Here is a 21,845-nt window from a genome sequence, read left to right on the forward strand (position 1 = left end):
TGATATTAGATTAAGATATGTTCCCAGACTCTGAAAAGTAGCCGAAGTCATTATAATCGCCAAACCAGGTCAGCTCATAATGAAGTAACATCCCATCGACCAATATTACTCCTTCCGGTGATGTTAAAACTATTTGAAAAACTTCTATTGAGAAGATTAAAACCGATAATAGAATGAAAAAATCTTATACCAAATCATTAATTTGATTTCAGAAATAAACATTCCCCTATAGATCAAGTTCACAGAATAAAGATAATAGAAAAAACAGTAGAAGAAAAGTACCGAGCAGTGGCTGCATAGTCACGTGAATGTCGAGGCAATCCAGCTTCTTGACAACACTAAACTAAGGAGGATTCAGAAGGACAAAAGCATTTGAGTTAGTGTAAATGTATAACAGTTTAGTGTAAAAAGCAGAGTATAGTGCTATGATGTTATTGCATGTTAGTTGTAGTACATTAGTTGATAGATAAAATAAGGGTAAGCAATGAGGTAAGGCCCTTAGATTTAAGTATTTGCTGTAAGTTAGGTCAGAAAATAACTGATAATTGGTCATTTGTGACCAGATAGCAGTATACAAACACCGTACAGGTGTTATACACAAATAAAATATATAAATGTAATTATTACTTTTAAATTATTTAAATAGGCCCATAAGTATTTATACTGAATATAATGTACAAACTATTAACTAAACTACTAACAAACAGATTAACAACTAAGTTAGATAATTACCAGTCAAGAGAGCAAGCCGGTTTTAGAAAAGGATTCAGTACAAGCGACCATCTGATTACGATAAAAATATTAATTGAAAAGGCCAACGAATATTAAATCCCAATGTATACGGCATTTGCAGACTTTGAAAAAGCATTCGATAAGGTGGAACATTGGGCAGTAAAGAAGTCTTTACAAAATGGGAGAATAGACTATAAATATACAGACTTAATTTCCAATATACATATATGATCAAGCAACAACATCCATCAAAAAAGTTGAACAAACGGAGCCCATTAAGATACGGCGAGGAGGCAGACAGGTGACACTATATTACCCAAACTATTAAATCAAGCTTTGGAAGAAGTTATGAGGAAATTACAATGGGAAAAACGGGGTATAAATATAAATGGCCAATACTTGAATCACTTGAGATATGCAGACGACATTGTATTAATAACAGATAAAAGGGAAGAATTACAAAATATGATGGATGAATTAAATAGCGAATCAACCAAAAAAGGTCTACAAATGAATTATAAATAAAACGAAAATTATGACCAACCAACCAAAAGAATTAATAATTACAATTGCACAAACAACTATAGAATAAGTTAAAAAATATGTATGTTTGGGACAACTAATTAAATTAAATAAAGAAAATCTATACGGTATATCTATACTAAAATAGAAAAGGATACGGTTGGCTCGGGTATCCTCCGGAAAACTTTCCTATATACTAAAAAATAGAAAATACCCCCAATATTTAAAAACAAGTGTCTTCAACCGATGTATACTTCCTGTTCTCACCTACGGTTCTCAAACTTGGACATTTACAAAGGAAAACATGGAAAAAATAGCAAAGACCCAAAGAGCCATGGTAAGGCAAATGCTGAACATTAGGCTATCAGACAAGAAAAGAAATACTTGAATCCGCAACAAAACATAAGTGGCCGATGTATTAACGTAGACAGCAAAACTTAAATGGAAGGTTCGCTGGGCATACCAGAAGACAGAAAGACGAGATGCGACAGATGGAATAAGATGATTATACACTGGAGACCATATAGTTACAAACAAAAAAGAGCAAGGCCACAAATGAGATGGTCAGATGACTTGAAAAAACACGCAGGCCCGAAGTGGATACAAACTGTCTACAATAGAGGGACGTGGAAGAAGGAAGAGGAGGCCTATGTCCAAAATTAGACAGCAAGGGCTTTATAGATAGATAGATTGCCAATGTATTTGAATTGAGTTCCTATGACGACTTTATTGAAAGATAGTCAGTCCATTGAAGATGTTCGATGGATCAATCCTGCGGATGGATCAGCGGCGAGGAAGAAGGCAGAAAAACACAAAAATTATTGTGTTAGTAGAAAATCAAAAATGTACGTCGTGTAAAAATGAGTCGTCCAATTAATGAGTAGTACGCTAAAGAAAATACATATGAATATGATTTTATTAACACCTGGAGACTTTCCACTGGTTTCCACTGGTGGGAGTATTTCGAGTAAAACTCAAAACAGTGCAGAAAAGGAAAGTACAATCATATGACCTACGTATGCTGAAAGACCTTGATACGAGGATGAGACCTTAAGCCACGTTAAGCGAGCAAGTGACTGCAATGAGAGACGAATCGAACGAAGAACAAACGATCAAACATATTACAGAAATAGTGCAAAATGTAAAGGATAAACACTTAAAGACAGATAGATTAATGAAGAAAAAATCATGGATGACAGATGAGATCCTAAAACTAATAGACGAGAGAAGAGAAGCCAAAAATGACCCAGACAAATATAAAACCATAAATATATTAATAAGAACGAAAATCAGAGAAGCGAAAGAAAAAGAATTACTTCTTTGCTTTGGAAAAGATGCGAAGAAATTGAGACTCTGCAGTCGAAGTACGATAGTTACAATATACATAAGAAAGTTAAAGAACTCACAGGGGGACTAGGACAAAGGTAGAAAGGAAATATAACTGATTCTGACGGAAACACAATCTTGGACAAACAGTACTTGGCCAAATCTGTATTTTATCTCCTTTAATCTTCAATCTGTACTCTGAAAGAATATTTAGTGAAGCTTTGCACGAAACTGAAAAAGATATTCTACTTAATGGTTACCGGCTAAACAACATCAGATATGCAGATGACACCATAGTATTTGCGGACAACTTAGAAGACCTACAAGTTCTTATGAACAAAATCACGTATTACAGTCAACAATATGAACTCAATATAAATGTCAACCAATCCCCTGTAGAAAGAGTGACGCACTACAACTACCTCGGCACCATAATCAATGAAGAATGGACCAACAGCCAGGAGACCACCTTCAATCGAATGGGGGATACAAAAGTAAGAATGCTGCGATGCTACGTCTTCTCTGTCCTTTTTTTATGGTGTTGAATCGTGGACCTTATATAAAGTCCTTATATAATATAAGGTCCTTATATAAAGAAGGTGGCCACGATATCATAATAGCCCTACAGCAGCTTATAAAAGAAATATGGATACAGAAGTCCCTTCCCAATGATTGGAATATTGGAATACTTTGCACCATACACAAAAAGGGTGATATCTTTGAATGCTCTAACTATCGAGGAATTACGCTCCTAAATGCAGCGTATAAAATATTCTCCAATATACTATGTCATCGTATGGCACCATATGCAGAGCGAATAATTGGACAATACCAGGCTGGTTTCAGAGGTGGTAAATCAACAATTCATCAGATTTCAACCCTAAGACAAATTCTAGAGAAAACACTGAAATACGGTGTAGACACGCACCACATATTTATAGACTACAAGGCAGCCTACGACTCTGTAAATAGAAGAGAATTGTTTAGAGCAATGATAGACCTAGGAGTACCAAATCAGTTGGTAAGTTTAACCAAACTAACCCTTGAAAAAGTTGAATGCAAAGTACGAATCCAGGGGGAACTCTCTGAACCTTTTAAAACAAATAATGGGCTACGTCAGGGAGACCCACTCTCCTGTATACTATTCAATCTAGCTCTGGAAAAAGTAATACGTACGTCACAAATCACAACTACCGGTTCAATATATAACAAATCTGTGCAAATCTTAGCATATGCTGATGATATCAATATTGTTGGGAGAACGGAAAACGCAGCACGAGAGGCGTACGTAGCATTAAAGGAAGCGGCTACAAAAATGGGGTTAATAATAAACACCAACAAAACAAAATACATGAAAATAGGTACGCAACCACAAACACTACGGCCACTTGTTATAGAAAATGACGTCATCGAAGCAGTTAACGAATTTGTATACCTGGGAACGCTCGTCAATACTGAAAATGACACTACCGCAGAGATAAACCGCAGAATTTGCACGGCTAATAGATGCTATTTTGGGCTTAATCTCCTTTTTAAATCTACAGTTATATCAAGAAATACAAAAGTAAAACTCTACAAAACAATAATACGCCCAGTCCTAACATATGGTTCAGAAACCTGGACTTTAACAAAAAGCAATGAAAACATGTTAGGATGTTTCGAAAGAAAAATACTAAGGCGCATCTATGGAGCGGTAAATGAAAATGGTGTCTGGAGAAGACGATACAACTTCGAACTCTATAGGATATACCAGGAACCAGATATCGTAAAACACATAAAGATAGGACGTCTGAGGTGGGTAGGCCATGTAATGCGGATGGAGCAAACCGACCCAGCTAGAAAAACGCTCCTTGATAGACCTATTGGTCAAAGAAGAAGAGGAAGACCCAGAACAAGATTTCTAGATAACATAGACCAAGATATGAGAAATATGGAAATACGTGCTTGGCGGAGGAAGGCGATGGATAGGGACGACTGGAGAAAAATTCTTGGGGAGTCTAGGACCCACACAGGGTTGTAAAGCCAAAATGATGATGATGATGAATCGTGGACCTTGAACGAAGATATGTGCAGAAAACTGGAAGCATTTGAGATGTGGCTATATTAGAGAATGCTTAAGATCCTGTGGACTGACCGAGTAACAAATAAGGAGGTCCTCAGAAGACCGAATAAGAACCGAGAGGTACTGACCACGATCAAATCTCGAAAGTTACAGTTCTTCGGACATATTATGCGAAATGAATCCAGATATGCTCCCCTTCAAGCCATCCTGCAAGGAAAAATATTTGGAAAAGGAGGTCGTCCAGAAAGAAGAAGAACATTTTGGTTAAAGAACCTCAGAATCTGGTTTAATACAACATTTGTGCAGCTTTTCCGCGCTGCTGCAGATAAGATAAATATTACCATGATGATCGCCAACATTCGTAACGGATAGTCACATCAAGAAGAAGAAGAAGAAGGCCTGGAGAGCATTTCGAATTATTTCAAAAACTCTGCTGCACATTGAAGTCTCATATTACCCTGTATCTTGTCGAATAGGCTTTACATCAAAATCATAATTCTTCTACGTATTCTTATTTCTTTACAGAAGCAATCATAATTATTTTAGTTAAATTATTGAAATACAACAGGCTATATAAAACGTTTTAAATGGGTAAAATCATAATAATTACCTGCAAATTTTAACACATATATTCAGCAAGCTACACACGGACAAAGGCCTTTACGGTTTGAAAAACAGTTTGATGTTTTGTCCCAAAATGTTGTTTACTTACTTGTTTGTGTAGTATATTAATTAGTAGTTTCTGCAAATAGTTTGAATGTTGTTTTGTAATAACATTTGGCGTTTTGACACTCGCGTTTTGTAAAATTGTTATTACAATTTCCATACCGATATTATACCTGTATAACTACACAATTGAAGCGATGTAGAAATAATGAAATTATGACTGTTGAAATTTAAAAAATGAAACTTAAAATTTTTTAAATATTATATTTAAGTATATAGGATTAAGCGACAAAATTATTGGCTGTAATAAAAATCACATTTTTAATTGCCAAATGTTTAACGTTTCGATTTCCATTCCGGAAATGGCAACTGCATATAATGGCTGTACAATATTTGAAGGTGGTTGTTTTTACCCTAGGCATAACATGCAGCAGGACAGCATGTTTATACAGGGTGGTCCTTAAGTAATTGTACAAAAAGAAACAGTAGATTCTACACTTTAAAATATTACTATTTAAGCCTAATTTTTTCAATAAAATGTTGATATTAAGAAAGATACAGAGTGTTAAAGTGCAAATTTTAAATTTTATTTTTCGCTATAACTTTCTTGTTTGTAAACATTTATATATAAAAATTTACAACTAGGTACTTTTAAACATGAGAAATTATAATTTGATGCACACTTTGATGTAACTGATAGAGGGCGCCACATACGCCACATATGTGGTATAAATTTGTACTTAACTTTTTTATTCTTTAAGCTACCTGTATTTGGGACAAAAAATATTAAAGATACATTATTTTAACAAAAAAAGATATACCTATTAATAATATCAAAACACAACAGTTTTCGAGATAATCGCATTTGACAACTTTGCTGCATAATTCTGATTTTTTTGGCAATTTACTCTAGACAACGAAGAAAAAATAGACAATAACATTAATACTTTTGAATTGTGGTATAAAATACCTTTAACTAAAGTTAATAGTTAACGAAATATTAAATAAAATAAATATATCAGCAGGATAATTAATAATAGGATTTGAGAAAATAACAGAATAATAGGATTTTACATCAAACATTATACGTTTTATGTTAAATTAAAGTCATAATCAAAACATTTTTTTTAAACCAAATTAAGAAATAGTTAAACTAAATAACATAACTTTTTGTCAAAGTAAGTGTTCGATATGTCCACCATTTACTTTAATTCATTTGTCAATATATTCCATAAAAGATGGTCTCATATTAAATAGAATCATTGGTTCTAAACAAACTGCTGCGATGGTTGCATGGTTGGTTGCGAATGTTTATGGGATTCTTATAGACACGTTGTTTTAATGCGCCCCGTACAAAAAAAAATCAAGCGGATTAAATTCTGGGCTACGTGATGGCTATAATGTATAATGTATGAATATATTCTTTTGGACACATATCCAAATCTTATGGTATATTATGGAACTATATCTTATTAGTCTCAAACGTTAAATAATGTAATGAAACACACGGAATAACCTATCGATGACATTAAATATTTATATGATTACGTTACAGCTTACGAGTAACTATAATTACATCTTGAACAAATGGACTATTATGATTTACTAACGAACTAATATTATGCTGAACTAAATTGCCTGTATGTTTACTATATTTATAAAAATATTGGTTATTAGGCCAATGATGATGTTTTTGTAAACATGCTGAGTCTTTAAGGTTAGATTTGTAGCAAAAGTATTAGTAAACAAGACACATAATATGTGTTATTCAATACTTGTGCTCTAGTTTCTATTTGTCCTAATAAAAATGAGTAAACAATTTCCGTAATGAATAATAACTATTCTTTTCGGATTTTTTATGAATTAAATAATTATATTAATATCTCACCATATTGCCAGGGAATATGACTACCACGACCAATCCAACGTTCAGAAAAGTTGTATTTAAGTATCTTCTAACTGCCTTCTCTCTAGAATGTGGTGGTGTACCATCTTGCATAAACGACATTTTTTGGGTTTTCAGTATTTTACAATGGAGGAAAATTAATACAACGCCATGTAAACATGATGTCGGCCATCGTCTGAATACGGACCTAAAGAAGAAGATGAAGAATCTTTTCTCCAATAAGACATTTAGCACCCAATTGTGTAATGTTACATTATCATCTTTGAGATGTTTTAAGAATAAACTATGAAATATGCTTATCGACAGGTATTCAGTGCTTTATCGCACAAATATCAAACTAAGAATTATTATGCAGCTGACTTATAAAATGCGATTATCTCGAAAACGGTTGAATTTGGAGTTATTAACAAGTATACCTTTGCTTTGTAAAAAAAACGTATCTTTAATATTATTTAACAGAAATAGCTCTAACTTTAAGAGCAAAAAAGTTAAGCGCAAATGTATGCCACATATGTGGCATATGTGGCGCTCTCTATTAGTTACATTAAAGTATGTATTAAATTACAATTTATCCTACTTAAAAGCATCCAACTGTAAATGTTTGTCCAAAAATATTAACAAACGTAAAAGTTATAGCAAAAAATAAAATTTTAAATTTCTACTTTAACACCCTGTATCTTTCTTAATATTAACATTTTATTAAAGCAAGTTGGTTTAAATTGTAATATTTTATAGTGCAGAATCTACGGTTTTTGTTTGTACAATTACTTAAGGACCACCCTGTATACAGTACCACAAATTTTTAACGTTATAAACGCCGCATATTTGTTATTTTACTTTTAATAGTTATTTTATTTCAATTTGTTTTTGATTTTATTCATTGATTACCTTTATCTTTTATTTCACTATTATAATTCGAAAAATAGTTGGCGTTCAATTCTTATCTCAATTCTTTAATCAATTAAATATCCTACTTAATCTTTATTTTTTAATTTTAATATTCATTTATTTCATATTACAGTTATATTTCCTGTATTTGACTCCAGTCTGTTCTATGTGACAGACATGAAACATATAAATGTATATCATCATAAGTGGCTCGACAATCCGTTGTGGATCTTGGCCTCCTCACAAAGAAGTCGCCACTCCTGTCGATTCCTGGCAACTTTCCTCCATCTTCTAATCCCTAGAATCTGTAGGTCTTCTTCCACATCATCAATCCATCTCATTCGTGGTCGTCCTCTGCTTCTTGTGCCCTCTGGTTTTTAAAATGTTAATCTCTTCGTGTATTCGTGATCTGACATCCTAGCAATGTGTTCAGCCCATCTAAGTCTCTGCACTTTAACGAATTACAGAATATCTGGATAGGTGTATAACTGATACAGTTCAAAGTTGTATCTTCGACGCCATAGCCCATTTTCATTTACGGCCCCAAAAATCTTTCTAAGAATTTTTCTCTCAAAAATACCAAGAAGTCTTTTATCATTTTGAGATAAGATCCACGTTTCAGCCCCATATATCAAAACTGGTCTTATTAAGGTCCTGTATATATTAAGCTTTAGTGCACGTTTTATATTTTTATTTTTTAAATGTCTCTGGAGGCCGTGAACAGTTCTGTTTGCTATTACTATGCGTATTTTTATTTCGTCGCTTGTCGTGTTTGTTGCGTTTACTAGCGATCCAAGATATGTAAATTCTTTGACTTGCTCAAAGGTATAATTGTTAATTTGAATTCTTTGTTGGATATTTCGACGGTTTTTAGAAACCAACATATATTTGGTTTTTTCCTCGTTTACCACAAGTCCTAATTCACTTGCTGCGTCCGCAAGCCTTGTAAAACACTGCACCATGTCTCTCATACTTCTGCCCACTATAACTATATCGTCAGTGAATGCGAGAATTTGCGTCGATCTATTAAATATAGTTCCATTCATTCTAATATTTAATTGTCTGATTGCCTTTTCCAAGGCAATATTAAAGAGCAGACACGCCAACGCGTCCCCCTGTCTTAGACCATTATTAATGTCAAAGAACGTAGAGTTTTCTCCTTCAATTCTAATGCATGAGCTTACGTTTTGCATTGTTAGGTGGGTCAACTTAACTAACTTAGGTGGGATCCCAAAGTCTATCATTGCATTATATAATACAGTTCTTTTCACACTGTCATAGGCTGCTTTGAAGTCAATGAAGAGATGGTGTGTTTCTATGTTATATTCTAGTGACTTTTCTAGAATCTGCCTATGTGCTTGAATTTGATGTGTAGTTGACTTTCCAGCAGTAAATCCGCATTGATATTGACCAACAATATCCTTTGTAAAATGTTTAAGTCTTTCAGATAATACATTGCCGAAGATCTTATACGCAGATGCTAACAGAGTAATGCCTCTATAGTTCTTACACCCCAGTTGATTCCCCTTTTTATGCAATGGACATATTATTCCCTTCAGCCACTCTTCTGGTGCCCATTCATTCTGCCATATAAGTACTATTAGTTTATGGATTGCTGCAAAAAGTTGATCACCACCTTTTTTATACATTTCCGAACAGATGTCATCGATTCCTGGGGCTTTATTGTCTTTGAGTTTTAGGATCGCATTTGACACTTCTCTTCTTGTTGGGTCTTCACTGTGTAGTTGACGTTGTATATTTTGTTCATTTTCTATATTGTACTCTCCTTCAATATCGTTTATATTTAGATGTTCGCTGAAATGTTGTGCCCATCTGTTAAGAACTGAGTTTTTATCATGTAGAATTTCACCGTTAGTGTCTTTACAAATTTTTAATCGTGGTTTAAATTCTCGACGGCTAATATTTAAGGATTTGTAGTATTTCCTAGTTTCATTTTTATCGAATAAACTTTGTATCTCACTGAGAGTGTTCTGTTCGTATTCCCTCTTCTTTATATATAAATGTATATGCCTTACTTAAATAGACAGTACAGATAGTATTGTTAGTTGGCAACCCTGCTCTGCCATGTCCCTTCTCTGTCATTGACACAATTCTGTACTGGTATATTTTTTTATAAATATCGTTTATGTATAAAGAGGCATGTTTGAATTGAAAATTCATTTGTTATATTAAATCTTTTCTTGGGGTAAGTTATATTCAATATTTAACCAATATCCAGTGTCTTTCTACGCTTTCAAATTTTATGTCATTTTTATACATTTATAGGTAGATTGTAACGTTATAAACGTCACAGCTTTATTAATTTATATTTAAATAATTATTTTATTTTAATTTCTTTATTAATTTATCAATTCCTTTACCTTTAGATTCATTTTTTACTATTTTTTCTTCAAAAAGTAGTTGGTTCCCTATCTCTATTTCTGTCCGGTAGGATAAATATTCGCTCTTTCTCTTTCTTTCCGGTAGAATAAATATTTGCCTTCTCTCTCTCTGTCCGATAGACTCAATATTCTGTTCTATGTTGACAGAAGAGCCAATTCCATCATAGGCATACGTCCTATGTCATCCGTGTAAACTTCATTTTGGTCTCCCTACTTTCTGTCAATCAACTTTTCTAAACGTAGTGGGACTATTTTTTGTCAGTAATCAAAATTTATAAAAGAAGGTAGGAATTATTATAAGCTTCATTTTATGGTCTGCAGAATTCTCTTGGGTTGAGTACTTTCATTGTAATCTATCTTTTATAATTCTGACAGCATTTTCAATATTCATAACCTTACTTCGTTCGAAGCCACGTTTTTTAATTTTGTGCAGTAGGAATCGTAACAAAATTTAACTACGTTCAATAGTTATTCATTTTATCCTTGCCATCTGCTATTTGTTTCATTGTAATTTTGTAAAATGGCAAAGAAGTTAAACACCCTTCTATGTGTCTCTAATACAAGCTTATTTTTTAGTTTATTGGCTATATTATGAAGTTTTATTGGCTGTATTACCACTTTATTGGCTTTATGGGATATTTCTAGAAGTTTATTGGCTTTATTGGTTTTATAGGATATTTACTGGAGAATATATGGAATAACATGCTCTGAAGGACTTAACTGCAGCTGTTAGGAGGACATAATTACCTAATTGGGTGGCCACGTATAATTGGTAGCAAGCAGCCCATCGATGCCATGATGCCATAAGTATCGTCCAAATTTTATTCACTGTAAAGCATTGGCAGAGTTGATTTTTGCTACTTAAATATTGTTTTTTTTTTATTTTTAATAAATATGATTATTTAAGTAATTGTTTTCTATCTATAGAATTGTAATTCTATCTTTGTTGCTATCAGCTATCAAGGTTTCATGGTTTAATTCATAGTTTAAGACAAGGAAAATTCACACTTGAGAGACTGAGCTAGGCGAAGCATAGACAATAAGCTCCCATGGTTGATTGAGGTATTATTTCAATTATCTTTAGTAGTCTTATCGTTACAAGGTAACCTCTTCTGCACATGTTTCTTTTATAGTCACAGCTAACAATTCATATGTATTTTCTAAAGCTATGATGGGTTGGAATAGGAAGTTAGTGAGTGTTTCATTATTATCATGAGTTTGACTACATTTTTTACAACGATTTGTGGTTGATTTGTATTTCCGAGCAGTATGACAGAACCAAAAGCAATTAAAACACTGAACAACCGGCTATATATATATATATATATATATATATATATATATATATATATATATATATATATATATATATATATATATATTGTTCATCATTAAACCTAACAAGTCTAAACTTACAGTCTTAGGAATGCTATTTCCTTCAATTGTCAGAATTACCATCTGGCAAGGAACAAGAATTGTGTTGTTATGCGAATCAATTATTTTCCATTTTAACCTTTTTCCTCTTTTTATTTGAAACAATATTTTCTAAAATATACTTTTAATCCAAAAACCTATCGATTTCCCTAACAATTCCCTTCTTGTGAATAAAAAATGATGGAATATACGCTACAAGTTTATTATCCTTGATAAGCTCATGTTCAATTAGAGAATTTGCGCAAGTATAAGTTTTGAAAATTACTTTCACTTTGTTTCTGCCAAAGAATATGTGGACGATGTATAGAGAATATTTTTTTATATATAAAAATCTTAGAAAGATTTGATTATACTATGCCAAAATATAAGCACTCGGTCCAACATTTAGTTTACTCTCAATATCGATGTTTCGTCCCATTATAATTTGGTGCATATTATTTTTCGATTTTATTGTAATTTTTAAAGTGTTGGGTAAATTTTAGTTGCCAGAAATTTATTAAAAGGTTAAAATATTTATTAGTTTTACATATTTCTGGGGAAAAATTGTCTACTATAATAGCTCCTTTTAGAAAGTATGTACCCGGCAAATCCGTCGGCTATTTGTATCGCATCCGCTGCGTCTGTATATGGTTCTGGTAAGGAAAATGAATGATTTTGTAATTTACATTTTTACCCCAAGGTAAAATTATATAGTTCTTAGTAACGCCTTCCTTTCTACTTGACGTTACTGTTAGGCATTTGTAATGTGCTTTTAGTAGTATTGAACGAAACTTAGTTCTCTAAATATGTATAGTAAGCAATAAATAGTTTTAGGAATTAGATTGAATGGATTAGAATAATTAGAATGGATTTTATAGCAAATATATGTCACGGTAAACTAATCGTCGGTCAAGACAATCGACATCAAATTATATTTTTAATATGGTTTCAATACTAAAACATAAAATTTTAAAATATAAAATACCTTAATGCATAATTTTGCTTTAAAAAATCTTAAAAAAAATCTTTAATTTGGTTGAAATAAGTAAATAGTCTCGTGGTGTTGACTCCACACCACTGGCGGAGGTTTTTGAGCTTGGATATTATTCCTCGTCCAGTACCACATTTCCTTCGACTTTTCTTGAATAATTACATGTAGTAGTTTGTATTTCCGATTTCTCATCATGAGGAAAAAGTAATTTATTTTTCTTCTTTTTGCGGTATTCAGACTTTTTCTTTATTTAGACGTTATTAAATTGCTTAATTCGTCATTTTATCTATGCCTAAAATTGTGCTTTAATAGGTAATAACGTTCTAGTAATATTTGTCCGATAGAGAAATTCAAGTAAAAGTTAATGTAATCAAATGAACTTTTAACAATCATGTGATCCCTGAAATTAATCATAAAAATACTAAAAATACAATTTCATATTTTAGTTAAACTCTCATAATATGTGAGTCAGGTAAAATTAAAATATTGGAAGAATTTTGTGTCCAAAGTAACAAAATAAAATATTTAGTTTTTTAAAAATTGTTTTTTGAAGACGGTTTCCAATCTGGTAGACTGGTGATCCAGTTTAATCTACAACTTTTGTTAGTTTTTAACTGACTCCTAAATTTAATTAAAGAATTTAAACTAATAAGTATATAGTGGTAGAGTAAAAAAGTATTTTAAATTTTAGTATATCAGTATTCCAATTTTTACAACCAATCATATATGTAATAAAGTGACTATATGGTGATGACCACAACAGGTGCTACTGCTACATTGTATGCACAAAGGCAAATTCTGGGTAGAAAATGACTAAAAAGAGTCGAAGTTTGGAACTAAACTTCGGCATTTAAAAACTGAATTCACGCAATTCCGGCCTGATTAAAACTGAAGTTAAATAAGCAATTCGCTTTGAGGCAAATTGAGTAATTAAAAATTTAAATATGTATTAAAACTTTTATTTCGGAGAGTTATGTAGTAATTAATTTAAATACTTGGTGGCTTTATAAGCTTTTGAAAAAAATCACGTTTTGCGTAAAGAATTTTTGTTTACTGTAATTTTTATTTCAAAAAGATTACAATCATAATAATTTGGAGTTGGAACGTTGGAACACCAGAAGAACAGAAAAGAGGGAAAAAAGATATAACATATATAATATATATATATATATATATATATATATATATATATATATACATATATATATATATATATACTTGAACAGGGCTTTAGTGACTAGGTGAGTCTTAATATATATGGATATTTTGGGTTTTGGAGTCAAATTTTGGCCTTTAAGTAAAACTCTTTAAGGTTTGTTAAGCTTTCGAGTTTATTTAACTCTTTGTCAAAACATACTAAAAATTAAATCAAAAAACTACATTAGACAATAAAGTTGTTGTATTTTCAACAAGCTTACCCTTGTGAGGATTGTACTATAAAATTAACTTAAATATGTCGTGCTAATCGGTGAAGTGAAAATCCTTTCTATTAGTAAGAAAGTGTGTTCCTGTGGGATATTTTTTATCCAGTAGGTGTTTTGGAGAAACTAAAGCAGCGTTAGTGTGTGAGAGACTTTCACCAGCTGAGGAGAACAGGGTGTGTGAAGCATCCAAGAATACGAGCAATAGATGATCAGAGTACAGTCGAAAGAGAAAGGAAGTCAATAGAAAATTGTGTAAAAAAAAGGTCAGTCTGATATACAATAAATAATAATAAATATAAACGCAACATTTTGACATAATATGACGTAACATAGTCACTTCCTCTGTCAAACTAACCTAAAATGAATTTTAAAAATAGAAGACATGGTAACCATAGTAATAAGTTTTGACTAAAAGAAAAAGAAAATTAAATAATACAATATCAAATGTTAAGTAATTCTGTTAATTTTATAGTACAATCCTCACAAGAGTAAGCCACTTAAAGATACTACAACTTCATTGTCTAATGTAGTTTTTTGTTTTAATTTTTAGTATTTCATACTATATTGTCATCACACTATAAATTTATAAATATAAATAGAAAAGAAGCCAATAGAAAAATTGTGCAAATAACAGTCAGTCTGATATACAATAAAAAAGTACTTTTAACCACACTCGTAACGATATCATAACTAATTTGATTCTTTCAACATTTTGTTCAGCTATTCGCTTGCATAATAAATATAAAATCTAATTAAGAGATCTTCTTTTTTAGTCATAATAAGTATTGATAATTTGTGTACGAACATTAGAGAATTTTTAAGTTTAATTATACGTCTTAAAGCATTTAATTCTACGTCTTAAAGCATTTAATTATATTATTAAAGCAGTTATATGTTTGGTTTAATTACAAAATTATTTGATTTAATAAATTGAAATTAACTTTTGAAAATTATTTAGTAATGTACTATCACAAATTTATTTTTTTCTCATTGTCCATTTCTCCCCCAAAGGCAATAGTATGGATATTACTTTGAAGCCACGTAGAAAAATTAACGATAAAAAATGGCCCTGAGATTAAAATGAAGATAGTCTGCAAAAACTGGTCCACAGATTTAAAATAAGAACAAATAAATGTATATGACAATTTCATCTCAGAAAACTAAAACAATAGTAAAAAGAACCAACCAAATGTAAAATAGAAATCGATGGCATCAGTATTGAACAAGTAATGGAAATACAATACCTGGAAATTACAGTGTCTAGCTATGGAGATATGGACAAAGAAGTAAGAGATCAAGTACAAAAAGCAGATAGACTGGCAGGATGCCTTAATAACAATATACGTCAAAACAGACACATTAACACTGAGATAAAAATAAGAATTTATAAAGCCAGTGTAAGAGCAATAATGACATATGCTTCAGAAACAAGACCCGACACAGCCACAAGGCGAAGACTACTGGTGACGGCAGAGATGAGAGTACTGAGAAGAATTACAGAAAATACGCTGAGAGATCGAAAAAGTGAACACATTAGAAAAAAATTTAACGTACAGTGTATAAATGAATAGACACAAAATAAAACAGAATAAAATAACCACATAAGCAGAACAGAGGTGACCCGTGTCGTCAAAATAGCATGAGATAAGGCACCAATCGGCAGAAGAAGTATCGGACTGCCGCTCAAAAGATGAAGTGACAACCTTCCATAGAGATATTAATCCGCCAATGAACAAGCAGAATTGCAAATAAAGAGAAAGAAAAAGATTTTTTATTTTTTAATAATATTTCTTATAAACAATTGTCGTTTTCGTCAAAAATTTAAGTTGCACAAGCTACAAGACATAAATTTGTGATCGTACTAATATTAGCAACACGGCCAATTTGGTATTAAACCGTTGTAGATTCAGAATTTTTAGTTCTATTAAAATGACATTAATACCAACGGATGCTGCAAGAGTCGTAGCTTTAGCGCACCATAGTCGTAGCCAATATTATGCCTCCCAGGTGCTAAGTGTAAGTTGTTTTGCAGTTCAAGAGCCATTTAGTGATTTAACCAAAACGGTAACTACACTAGAAAGTCAGAATCAGGCCGTAGGAAAGCCTCCGTACGCGTTGAAATTTCTCAAATTTAAACAGACATATATTACTGTAAGAGTGTGTAGGTGGAAAATATTAATGGCAAAATAAGTCAGATATCAACATTTTAATCAGTGATTTTTAAAATGTTCCTGGAGTTATTGTCTCTGGTTACTGATATTTATTGATATATACTGATATTCGGTCAAAAATATTATTAATATTAGGTTCCTTTAGAAAAATATTCAATGCCTTAAAAACCTTTATTTTTCAATCCGTTATATATTTAGCTGTTAAAAATAAAGCTTCCAAACGCGAAAATAATAGATATTTAAAATAAGAAACCTTGTAACGAAGGCCAATGAAAACTTTTATAAAGTAATTTTTAATTAAAAACTTTCTATACACGAAATAATTGTGAGATATAATTAAGGTTTTTGTCTCATGCGAATCATATAAGCAAAACCGATGAGATTTGAATGTAGGTGATTCGATGGTGAGATTGATTTAATTCCTAAAGATTCTTTTTTACTAGTTACAACCCATTATTTCAATTATTTCAGTAAAGGGATTAAAGGTAAAACTGATAATATAAAAGCAAATTGCATTGCTTGTTTCCAAATAATGGCAAAAGACAGAGTCGATATATTTATTATTTCACCAAAAGAACTTTTTTACTTTTATTTTTGTATGATGTGGCATTAAATACATGCAATCCTTAATTTTTACCCTTATATCATCAAACCCTATTTTTAATAGCCATATTAGTGTCACAGAGGCAGTTGCCATACTTCTCCGAAACGGCTTCACCGATTTTAATGAAATTTTACATGTTTTATTGAGTGAATTTTAAAATCAGTCGTTATCAATTTTTTATACCCCCAAGTGGTAAGGGTGGTCACCATATAGCTCACTAGCTCAAAAACCATAATTCGACGATCAATATTGGCAGCAAAAAATAAATACAGATATCGATGATCTGAACCTGACCATTTTGAATTTTCTTCCAGGAAAGTTGTTTTCGTTCAATTCAGTTGACACAGTTAACTCGATGACGTAGTCAATAGACAACCATCCTACCGGGTCTTTGAATTCATTGTATTTACCTTAAAATTTACAATTAAAAGTAGGATCAATTATCATTATGCTGCGTAACATTAATCAACCTCGACTGTGCCATGGAACGAGACTGACTGTGAGAAGGCTAATAAATAATGTTATTTAAGGTACGATCATCAAGAAAGAATACAAAGAAGAGGATGTCTTGATCCCGCATATACCGATAATTCCAACGAACGTACCATTGTACGTTCATAATTCCAACATAATTTCAAACGTTTACAATTTTCCAAGCCTTTGACTTTAGGCAGTAAAAAGTTTGCCGGATCTATATATATATATATATATATATATATATATATATATATATATATATATATATATATATATATATATATATATATATATATATATATATATATATATATATATTAAATGTTCGTGATACCTTTTATATATTATTTTATAGAAACTATAAATTAATCTTTGGATTTTTGGAAATATTTCTTTATAGTCTCCTTGTTTTCATTTATACAGCTTTTGAAATTGTAAAGGTTTGCAAGATAATTGTTTAAAAACATAAACATTATTTTAAGATGACGTAAGCTATGAGCCGAATCTGATAATGTCAGATTATTCTTGGTAAAAAAATATAACTGTTTACACTTGCCATAGTATTATACATGTGGATTGTTTGAAGTTGTCAAGCGAATTTAATCAACATTACGTCAATTTACTGTATTTTTACTTTAATTTCCATTCTGTGTTTAAACTTTTCTGCGTAAATAAGGTAAAATTTAACAACTATTATTTGATTTTAGTTTCTTTTTGTTAACTTATTCGTAATTCGTTATGTTGTTGTTTTATCATATTGTAATAATTCTGCCCCTCATAATAAAATTTACTATACAAGAGTTCATCTAGAACTCAAGAAAAGAGAGTAATGCGAAATGATTTTGTAAGAATGGACTAGTGACAATTTACTAATATATATATATATATATATATATATATATATATATATATATATATATATATATATATATATATATATATATAAGCAGTTTTTACTTTTCGACCACTTTTGTAGAGGGGATCAGCGGATTTTTACTAATTTTATTATGTCATTGTTTCTTAAAAAAGTAGCTTATACTTATTGTTTAGTCCTCTAGGTGACCCTGTGCCTGAGATATGCCCTTCGAATGGGTCAAGAATAAACCTCTTTACCCTATATTTAAACAGCTATATCTCTGAGCTCAGTTGACTGTTTTTAACTCACCTTATCTCATTTTTTTGCTATGATTCATATGTTAAGTTTTCGATGAAACAATTTACAATACTGCAAAAAATAAGTTTTATTTTATAGGTCAACAAGTAAAGAAAACAAACTTGGTCAAAATTGTACCAAACAACGAAAAAAATTGTAGATACAGGTATAGTAAGTAAAGGATTTTTAAATTACTTTTAAAAAAGCATTTTTAAATTATAATCGATTTAGTAGATTCGAAGATTTGTTTAAAATAGTCAGTTTTTAAAAAATCGCATTTTTTATCTTTTATAAACTGATAGTACTTTTTCCTACCATCAGCAAATCCTACTCAAATTGAATAAAAATTAAGAAAAAGGAATACAACAATTTCAATATATCAAATTTTTTTGGCCCGGGCCTTAGCTATTTTTATGACCACCTAAAAATTGAGCTTTTTATCCTATATTTGAATAGCTATATCTCTCAGACGAGTAGATTTTAACCGATTTTAACTTACAATATCCCATTTATTTTGTTAATGTCAACCTTTTGATAAAATAATTTATAAAACCACAAAAAATGCATTTTATTTTATAGGCCAAGAAGAAAGAAGAGAAAACTTACAAAATTTTATGATTCTTAATTATTCGTCACAATTTGATCAAACGAGAAAAAAATTATAGAATCGGATAATTAAATAATGTTTAAATTTCCAACACTTTCCAACAATCATTAGTAAACTAGAACCTATTTACCAAATTAGAAGAATATACATATATATATATATATATATATATATATATATATATATATATATATATATATATAATATATATATACAATAATATATATATATATATATATATATATATATATATATATATATATATATATATATATATATATATATATATATTATTGCGGATAAATAAAGGCAGAGAAAAAGAAGAAGAAAATCTATCTATTGTATACATAAAATTTGTCATTTTGTAATACGTTAAAGTAATTTGTTTCTTGCATTTAAAATGTAAAATACTATTTGTCTGTCTATTGGTAACATAGGTATTGGTTTTACCCAGTATAAAGTTGTCTTTGTTAACATATTTGTAATCTAATCGATAATATTCATTGAATTGTTTATTGGTTTTGAAGCGCATTTAAGAACAGTTTGTGTTTGAACGTAAGATTAACGAAAAAAGTTGTTTGAAAGAAGTCGGGAATTTGGAGATCCTAGAAAATGTTAAAGTACTTACATACGACTGGGACATTTGAAGACGTTGAAATGAAGGAAGAGGCATATTTGTTTTAATCACTGAAAAGTAAGGAAAGTTATTAATGGAAGGGGGTGTTAAGCCAAGAGAGTTTTTGGAATGAAAGAAAACGACAGTGAGTGTAGAGACAGTGTAGAAAGTTGATTCTGTATAGCTGAAAGGAGCAGTTTGTGTTTAAAAAAAAAGTGTCGGTTTTCGTTAACCATAAGCCTTGTAGGCATCCGTAAAAGTAATAAGTAGAAAGTAATATTTTTTGAAAAGTTAAAATTAAAATTAGATTCAGTGATAAGTGATAGCAGTTATAAGTACTCACATAATAGTATCCGACATCGTAAATAAAAATTGTTTTAAGGTATTCACACATACCTCTATATTTCTTTCGTTGCGAGGACTTCTGTTTCATCGACGCATAAAGACTCCAGTGTATTTTGACAGGAACATTTACATAAACAAGTTCGTAATATTTTTAAATTATTTCTTGCAACCATAACTCATTATTGTGTCTATACTGGGTAACTTTCTATTTTAAAATAACTTGCGGTTAATTTCTTAAAAATTTCTTGCAGAAAATATTTCTTGTTTCAATAATTATTCTTCTTCTTCAAGTGCCATCTTCGTTCCGAAGGTTGGCGATCATCAGGGCTATACGTATTTTCGAAACTGCTGACCGAAACAATTCGTTGCTGCTACAGCTATACCATTCCCGTAGATTCTTTAGCCAGGAGTTTCGTCTTCTTTCTATGGACCTTTTTCCTGCTATTTTCCCTTGCATAATTATTCGAAGCAGTCAATAACTATTAATTTAAAATAAATATTCTTTAATATATCTGTCTGTACAGTGTTTTTCCTTGTTTGTTTAAGTTTTGACAATTAATTAAAAATCATAAAATTTTGTACGTTTTCCTTTCGTTCTTTTTAACCTATGATTTATAAAATACAACTTATCGTTTGCGGTTTTGTAAATTATTTTATTAAAAGGTTGACATTATAACAAAAAAAAATTTGATTTAAAATCGGTTCACTAGCCTCAGGGATATAGCATTTCAAATATGGGCTAAAAGGGTTCAAGCTCAATTTTTAGGCGGTCAAATAAAATAGTTTAAAGGCCCGGGCCAAGAAATTTGATAAATAAACATTGTTAGATACACATACATAGAACTATCTTTATCTAAATTTGTATGCATTTGAGATTGTCAGGAAAAAGTACTATCATTTTACAAATGATATAATTTGTGATTTTCGAAAAACTGGCTATTTTTAAAAGGCTCTTTACAAATTTACGTTTAGACTGTTCTTCGAATTTACTAAATAGATTGTAATTTACTAATGCTCGTTTGAAAGGTATTTAAAAATCCTTTAATTAAATTAATTCTACTTCTAATTTAATTATTTTCCTGGTTTGGTTAAATGTTGAAAATTAATTTAAAATTTTTGTTGTTTTGTTTTACTTCTTCTTGGTCTATAAAATAAAGCTTATCTTTTTTGACCATTTTGAGGGACATATCTCGTACAATGATATACTAAAATGTGGTAAAATCTATAGATCCCCCCTTTACAAAAGTTGGACTGGACATAATATTGGTAATATATATATATATATATATATATATATATATATATATATATATATATATATGTGTGTGTGTGTGTGTGTATAAATATATGAATTTTTATATATAAAGTTTTAATTAATTTTTGCAATACGAAGATAGTAAATTTATTTTTTTTTATAATATTTAATTATATTTTATTAGTCCTAAAACTAACAGTACATTATCCAAAATAGAGCGACACAATAATTGATCAAACGCATATTTTTTTTAATTTCACCTTTTATTATTTTGCGTTTGTTTTA

The sequence above is a fragment of the Diabrotica undecimpunctata genome, chromosome 4 (assembly GCF_040954645.1).
Source record: "Diabrotica undecimpunctata isolate CICGRU chromosome 4, icDiaUnde3, whole genome shotgun sequence".
In the NCBI taxonomy this organism is placed as follows: domain Eukaryota; kingdom Metazoa; phylum Arthropoda; class Insecta; order Coleoptera; family Chrysomelidae; genus Diabrotica; species Diabrotica undecimpunctata.